Source organism: Haliotis rufescens, unplaced genomic scaffold (assembly GCF_023055435.1).
Source record: "Haliotis rufescens isolate VD_foot unplaced genomic scaffold, xgHalRufe1.0.p SCAF_9, whole genome shotgun sequence".
Lineage (NCBI taxonomy): Eukaryota > Metazoa > Mollusca > Gastropoda > Lepetellida > Haliotidae > Haliotis > Haliotis rufescens.
In genome coordinates, this window is record NW_025964383.1 from 46,035,990 (window position 1) to 46,044,996 (window position 9,007).

The 9,007-nt window shown below is 41.2% G+C and overlaps 1 long non-coding RNA gene across 1 annotated transcript; it reads left to right on the forward strand.

Annotated features, from left to right (window-relative positions):
• The first annotated feature begins 599 nt into the window (after positions 1–599).
• On the forward strand, positions 600–2,964 carry LOC125377544. Its single transcript, XR_007219697.1, has 3 exons — positions 600–781; positions 1,385–1,499; positions 1,894–2,964. It is a non-coding gene; the product is annotated as an uncharacterized LOC125377544 (long non-coding RNA).
• The last annotated feature ends 6,043 nt before the right edge of the window (positions 2,965–9,007 follow it).

Here is a 9,007-nt window from a genome sequence, read left to right on the forward strand (position 1 = left end):
GGGACACAGTGTACAGTGTGTGAAGGTGGATGTGATGGCGGGTACTGCATGAGTTCTTCATCCTGTGTTTATGGATGTGTTGACTCCTACTATGGCATTGGCTGTAAGCACTGCTCTGAGAGATGTAAATCATGTAATAACATGTCTACAGGAATGTGTGATCGTTGTCGTGATCCATACAGAGGTCTGAACTGTGAGATGTCATGTGAGAACTGTGCAGGATCTTGTGAGTCTGGATGTGAAGGAGGCTGTCAACCTGGCTTCTATGGACATTGGTGTGATAAGGTGTGCAGTGAAAACTGCCGCTCTGGTCCCGACAGAGATTCAGTTTCTGTCTTTAAATGTGACAAAAATACGCCCAACAACTGTATCCGAGAGTGCGACAACAACACGGGGGATTGTATCCACGGTTGTAATGTCGGATGGTATGGTAGTAACTGCTCATCTCGCTGTAGCTCGAATTGTGCAAATCGTTCCTGCACTGAGTCAGGATCGTGTGTAGATGGTTGTGCACCAGGGTATGCTGGGACTGACTGCTCATGCTATGAGAACTGTATTCAAGATATTTGTCAGCCCAACTTCGGACAGTGTGTGAAAGGATGTATCAACGGTTATTATGGTGCCTTTTGTAACAACACGTGTGAGATCTGTCTTGACGGCATATGTGATTGGGAATTAGGAACCTGCATTCGAGGATGTAATTTTACTGACCTTCGATGCAAATCTACCTGTACACATGATTGTCCCTTAGATGTTTGCCTTACTGATGTGTCTTGTGAAGGTAGGTTCTTGACATATGCATTTAAAGATAGATCAAATAATCATATATACCATCACTTTGTGTCTTTATCCATTGTCCATGCTGAATGTCTTTTCGGGACCCAGGATGTTGTTTGAAGATAGATGTGGGGAAAGAAATACCATTGAAGTTGTATTTATTGACCAATATGTATTTGTATTCACAATTCAGTTAACATTCCCATCCATCTCAAAATACGACGACGTCTCTGCAACTTGTACCTTTACATCTTTCACATCATATGACATATAAAAAGTATTGAAAAAAACGTTACATCTCAACTTCCGAGAGTGCAGTTCAATCGCATCTGGAATGAACCTTTGACTGTTACTTGTCATGTGTTGCACGTGCATGGACTAAATCATTGGTAACGTTTAAACGTGTGTGTTTGGGTAGCTTCATTCATCACCTACATTCTTGCACTTTTCAATGTTTTCATAGTCGTTGTAAGCATCCATAAAAGCATCCAATCAGTGTGAATTAAGCAAAAACAGCATGTTTCCAAATGATAATGACATTGTCAACATACTCAGACCTATTGTCACATGTTTCCCTGAATATTGATGTGTTGTTAATGTTATTCAGCAGGCAAGCAGCGGCAGATGGATATCAAGTATATCGTAATAGGACTGTCAGCATTGCTTGTTCTTACTGGCATCCTCTGTGTATTTTGTTTTGGAAAACGCTGGTCGAAAAGAAGGTGAGTCCTCAATTGCGCCACGGTTTTGTCCTCGGTTTTTGAGTTATTTTATGTCTCTCTGCATAAACATCAAAACACAAGCGACAATAGACTATTCACATATGGAAAGACAGTTAGACAAAACTACACTCTTTTGAGGGAGGAGTATTTCCCAAATGATCCAGGATGTCCTTATTCATCAAACACGAGTCTCCCAAGATATGGTGGATTCAAATCCCAGGATAGACCAAATTATGATCATTGTCTGTCAACATCATACACGTGTTAGTGGGCGTAACCAAAACTGTAACATCTAGCTCGATGGAAAAGGTCTTCCAAGCTATTGAGTGTTCATGTCTTCCTTCTGCTATGTATTTCACAGTTAATTACATTAACCTTCTCAATTTATACACAGGAACGCTGAAGCAAACAAATACATAGTCGAGTACCAGCCTCCATCAAACAGATATTGGGAAATAAGAGAATCAGATGTGGACCAAGAATGTGACTACTCTGAAAATGAGTCATCTGGTGTTGTGGCAAAACAGCTTCAGGAGTCACACAGTGACAGAGGGGCACACAGTGACATTTCCTCCGATGATACTTCTGGAGACAACTCGTCGTACACTCACCTAGTGAGGGACATCGGTGTCGATGATCAAACAACTTATATCAAATATATAACACCACCTGCGGAACAGGATGTGGAGTAAACTGTAATTTCGAAGGCAACCCCTATCCCTCCGACTTGTGGAGGTTGAAGGGGACCTCCTCTTATATCTGTTTTAGATAACTCTCCTAGACACTGTAAGTAGGGAAAGTCTGGTTGATCATTGGATGTGCATCAAGTGAGGACATTACGTAATATTTTGTAATATTTTGTTTTCAAAATATTAATATGGGAACAAACACCATTATAAAGCATTCTAAAAGAAGCACTTTCACAAATGTAAGCATGAGAATGAGTAGGGTGCTGGTGCCAAATGTGACTGCACAAATTCGAACTCTCAAATTTGCCCCTGCAATTGTTTTTCTCAAACACGAACTGAAGACTGCTTGTCGTGACACGGGACATATTTTTGAAGGTCAAGTTCACTGGTTTTTATGCATATTTGGTTGAAAAAGTAAAACGATTGTTTCATAGGTTGGATTTTGGAAATGTATGCAATAACGTACTTGACTTTGCTGTGGGACAGTTGCCGATCCTGTGATGGTTTAGTTTGCTATATTTGTGTGTGCTGCATGTGAAGCCTATGTATATATGGATATTATGTATATATAATGATATATCTGTCCATCAAATTGTGCTGATTGTTTTGATGTGGTTTTCGTCTATAATGAAAATGAGAGACGGCTTCATCTATTTCCTATTTAGATGTATTCATATAGATTCAGAGTGAAAAGAGGGATGATTTCAACTCTCCAATAGTCAACTTTCTCTCTTTGTCGAACAACCCGTGAAGATTCCGGGGTAGAATAGGTCTTCAGGAACCCATGCTTGCCGTAAAAGGCGACTATGCTTGTCGTAAAAGGCGACTGACGGGATCGGGTGGTCAGGCTCGCTGACTTGGTTAATACATGTCATCGGTCCCAATTGCGTGGATCGATGCTCATGATATTAATCACTGGATTGTCTGGTCCAGACTCGATTATTTACAGACCGCCGTCATATAGCTGGAATATTGCTGAGTGCGGCGTTAAACAACAAACATACCAATACTCTTTGGCGATTAATATCACAGCGGCTCCTGTCTTTGGAACTCTACAGTTCACAATCACGCATGCCTAGTTACAACACCTAGTACCATCACCATTTTACCGTGATTCATCAACACATGCTCAGGATTCTTTGGCTTGGCTTGGTGCAGGAGGCAATTTAAATATTGGTGTTTTTAACCAGTTTGCTCTTTTGAGGGGACTAAAGGAATGTTTATTTATGTTTTATATACAGCCGATTAGTATTTTTCATTGTCCTTTACTTGTACTTGTTGTCATGTATGGTAACCTCATTCCTGGTAACATTTACCATACATGTATGCTGTTTTGAGAAATACGAAATTATGAATGTTTATATATACATACTAGCATATAGAAAGTAAACTTATCTCTTATATTGTGTTAAAATATACATATTTCAATAGTGTATGCCATGTTCAAGTGGTCCTTCTACATTTATGGTAAAACTATGACCTTATCCTCTTGATCCTCATCATAAGAAAATACCCACAATCCGTGTATCTTTCTTGTGAACTTAATGTCGGTGCTTTGGAGTCCCCATTGAGTAGATGTCAGGGAAGGATTCATTAAACTGTTTAATGTCGACATCACCCAGAACGAAACCCATTAACTTTCTTTATCGCCTCCTGCTTTGATAAATTATCCTTGAGGTTTCGTCGGCGTTTCGAAGCCTCCACAATCTTTTTGCACGTCCCAGTACATATTTCATTATATATTTATCTATTACTACTCTGAATGTAAACAACACAATGGGTTTCTTATTGTATATTTGTAATTTATGCTCCTTATTGTATCAATAAAACCACTGCATCTGTAGTGTTAGTTTGACCTTTTTCCTGGTGAATGTGCTTAATGAGACAACCCCCATGGTCAAGTGGATAGAGCATCTGCTCGAAAAAGCGGAATATCGGTCGAGTCATACCAAAATCAGATAAAAGATGGTAGTGTTACCCTGTTTAGTGCCTGGTTTCAGAGAATGAAACAAGGTCGGCACGAAGTCAGAATAATGAAAAAGAGCCATGGTATCTCAGTGGGCTAGCACTATAGAACTGGCATTAGTCCCAATTAATACAAGCAGCCTTGCACGCATGCACGCACGCAAGCACGCGCACACGCACGTTCATGCAAGTCGTCATATAAGTGCAATAAACTTGAACGTGACGCTATTTAACCCCATTTTACCTCACCTACGCCTTACAATGTTACAATTATGGAAGCTCACCATAAACGCCTTGAAACATAAACATCTTTAACGCTGCATGGTTTAAGATGAAATAAATGGATTTCAGAACAGCCCACTGTTACAAAACAAAATAGACAAATGGAAGTCAAGTGAGATTATGTCGTCGCCTGTTTTTCCACATCGTCTCTGAAACCTCAGTTGAGGCTGGCTGGATCTTCACTCACTTGTTCTTACCCAATTTGTTGGCAGTTATATTTAGCATCTGTTCTTGGCTATTTAGCATTGTTTCTTTTATAAGTAGACAAATTTGGTATGTGTTTAGTAGTTCGTAGTCAGACTCAACACAGCCCCCGTCTTTCTGAATAATATTAATCCTGACCTTGATTTGACCTTCTCCCCTTAAGCCCATGAGACCAATGGAGCAAAACCTTGATATGTTTTCAACCATGGGATGTATAAGGTAAACATGTGCATCTAGGTACATCAATTTAACCAAAAATCCCAAATGTTGTAAGGTACAACGAAAAGAAAAAGTTGTACATCAGACATCACACAACGTTTTGTAACTACGTTTCAGAACCTACGGTGTAACCTTATACAGTTTGCTTCTTGATAGTCGTATACGAATAGAACTGCTTCATCATAATGTCAAAAAGTCATAGTGTACCAGTAGATCATGATGCAGTCACCCCAACTGCTTTGCTCCTACTCTTTCATGACAAAGCTCACTCTGTGGCAATGAACCGCCATTCCATGAATGTCTAGGAAGCAGTCATCCGCCTGAATCCACACCTGGATGTGTCTTTCGACCAGCCATTGCCATACAAATACAATGGAACTGGACAGACACACACGGGGAAGACCACTTTGTGATAATCTTAGGTGGTCTTCCCATCGAAATGGCGGCCATGAGTGGGTGGACACAGTGGGTGGACACAGGCCCTGGTGAAGGCTTAGATAGCAACCTCGAGCTCTGGTATGGCAGACTCCTTTCTGCGAGCAGCACATGTTTCGCGCATCAGGTGACAGCTGCCACTATGCATAACCACATGACGCGCATGACACCTACACTGAACGACCCGCTGCCGAGGAACAAGACGCACTGGCCTTTGATGCCTGGTGTGATGAGAGAGCGGGGAACTGTCCACAGTTTCAGTACTGGTCAATTGAGCTCTGCATCCTCATGTTTGTGCGATCACTTGCGAAACAAACTTCACACTGAACCTTGATGCTTTGGCAGAGCTCTGCGTGTGGTTATTTGCTCCTGACCATACCCACTATGCCCGTCACCCCTTCTCAGCAATTGCAATAGACCATGCACATGAACAAAGTAATGAGTGTATCAAGGGAGATGGTTGTGCCGTTGGCCTCACAGAAAACCTCACAGCACTTCGCCGATGTCGATCGTCATATTTTGCCATGTATTATACTGTTACCGAATTATATTTATAATTATATTTAACGATACTATATTATGTTCAGTTAATGTAGTACCAAATACATTTCAAATGATACTTCGTTCTGTAAAACGTTTTGACAATAAGAGAAAAAACAGATGTGATCGAAAACTGAACGACTCTGGTGCTACAATGCTCACTCCTAACTCGTACTGCAGTTATTAACTGCACAGCGATGACGATATGTGTCGTAATTAGTAACAAGGCCTTTTTCATATATCTATTCCCGTTTGGATTACGGTTTAGACTAGGTCCCCAATAATCCATGTTTGAACGAAGAGCTGCCTAAGGGGCGATAAAATGAAGGTTGATTGTGTGTCACTGTACACCTTACGAGGTTGTGGGACGTGGGTCATAATATCAATCACTGGTTTGTCTGGCCGAGAATCCATTCTTTTCAGACCGGAGTATGGTATTGGAACCAAATTACTTTAGGTGTTTCTTATTAATGGGTATTGTGTCACTTAATATCTGTAGTAGGCTGATCTGACGTTATACATGTGGAAATTTAATTTACCGTGTTTCCTAAATTTTAGGCAATTATACAATATATATATATATTGTTTTTTTTAAATAAACTGTAAATATATGTTTATTGAATATATACTCTTCAAACAAAAGACAATACATCAGGATTGCAACTCGGTTGTTTTTTATTTTTCGTGTTTAAATTTAATAAATATTATAAATAGTGGAATGTATAGGTAAACTATTGCTGTACAATATGCACTTAACAAAAACAGGTGCAAAGACGTCCGGGGTATGAGAAAAGTTATATCCTCCTCGAGCTGCTATCATCTCATGGCAGCGACTGCCCAGAGGCGCGATCAAAGTCTGTATAACAGCCCGGGGGATGTTCTGCAACTCCTGCCCTAGCGCCACAAACAGTTCCTGAAGTGTCTGTGGCGGTGGTTGACGTTGACGGACACGACGATCCAGCACGTCCCACAGATGTTCAATAGGGGACAAGTCTGGCGAACTGACAGGCCAGGGTAGCGTGGGCACGTTGTTCTGACGCAAAAAAGTCTGTGCACACACGTGCGACGTGGGGTCTGGCGTTGTCCTGCTTAAAGATGCCGCCATTAAACGTTGATGAAGGGGACAACGTGGCGCTGCAGGATCTCGGTAGCGTAGACCATTTTCAGAGCACCATCCACTCTTACACAACCATGACGCTTCCCCTTCCAGTCGATCCACTTGCTAAACGCAATTCGCAGTGAAACGTTCGTTACTACGTTGGTACACACGGGCACGTCCATCAGCACGTCTTAGCAGACGTGAACAGAACCCGTTTCCATCTTGCTTGAGGGCGTGTGACTCTCTGACAACACCACTGTAAACGTTCACGCAGGTGATGCGGCGTCAGGATGTTACGCTGCACGGGTCTCTCGGCTAGAATACCGACTGCTCTCGACAGTGATGAAACGGTTCCGCAGGTGCCTTACCCGGATGTAAACGATCTTGGCTAGGCGTTGTAACGCGAGGTCGTCCTGACCATGCCCTGTCACGAACCTTGCCGTTGGTGTTGTAACGTCTCCACAAGTTAGAGATGGTCAATCTGGTCACACCCATCGCCTGCACCACATGCTGATGTGTTTCACCCACTTGCAGTCGGCCGATGGCGTTGTTGCGTTTAGCTTCTGATAGACTTGGCACATAACGGCCCGTTTTCTAATTTTCTGATATGTGTGTCAGCAGTAATTGTCCTAGCCTTTTAAACCTTGCCGAGACAGGAATAGTCACGTCAGTTCAGAAAATTGCATGCTGCACGTATATGGTATTGCAGCTGCGATTAGGCGAATTGCTCCGTCGCGACGCCACAATATTACGTTTCGGGCAATCTGCATGTTTACTCTTATACTTAATGAAACTTAATGATTACTTGAGAAATAACGTATAAATTTCTACCATACATAAACGATCGGGCCCGGTGTCATCAAAATTATACATGTATAGTTGTTTTATTAAAGAGTTGAGTTCTAGTTTTGACTTTGCTATAATGGGAAACATTGTCGTTTTTGCTGCAGCAAGGGTGAAAATGAGACACGAGCAGGAAAACAGGAATGCTGGATCATTGAGGAATACACAAAATAAACCCGGGGCTGTGAATTATGTTAACGTAAGTACAGTTGTTAAATTCCATGGTCCATTTACATGATGGTGGTTTTGTGGCTTTAAATGAATCCTAAGAATGTATAAATGCATTTTGTTCTATGCCTGCACCAGTCTGAAGCATATTTATTTTTGTCAAAAGAACTTTCGACAAAATCTCAGACCCCCCTTGAATATGAAATGGCCAACCCCTTACAATGTCTGCCATTCGTATTTTGCTTCCTGCAGTTCAAGCCTAGAGGGTTATGGTGTCTGACTATTTGTTATAGTCATATGTATCTTTACGTTTTGAACATTGTCAGAAAAACAAGACCTAACTGTTATCTGGGCTATGCGACGCCCTGGTTTCAAACCATATTTATTAACGTGACTAAAGCGTATTCCAAAATATTTACGGAACATGTCGCGAAATGTTTGTGGTATGCTTTTACAACATTGTCGCGGACTATGGTCATGCGATAACGTTGTCGCAACACATTTCATCCTTCAAACACAAATTATTTCATGTCGGTGTGACAACGTCCACGGTAGACCACAGAATAACGTCGTAGGGACGTAATATTATAACATTGCCACAACGTAAACTACAACGTTCCAACAACGTAAAAATACAACCTATGACGTTATCTCAACATTGTGACGACGTGAATATGACGTATCAAAACGTTAGCACACAACCTTGTGACAACATGAATGGGCGTCCACAGAATAACGTTGTATGGACGTTATGTCTTAACGTTACCACAACGTTGTCGCAACGTTGTCACAACGTTGTCACAACGTGAAATTGTTAGCTGAGTATGTACATTTAGGTACATGACTATTGTATTTCACATAAAGTTTCTCATGTTGTAAAGTATACATGTGCATCTGTGTACAGGGCTACTCTATTTTACACAAAGTCACCCATGTTGTAAGAAACAGATGTTTCCCTTGGTACACAAATTTCCATATGACAAGCTCCTATTAGCGTCCCTTTCACCTGACTTTCAGCAGATGTGTTTAAAAAAATTGACTTATCACTTTTAGTTTTAGTACAC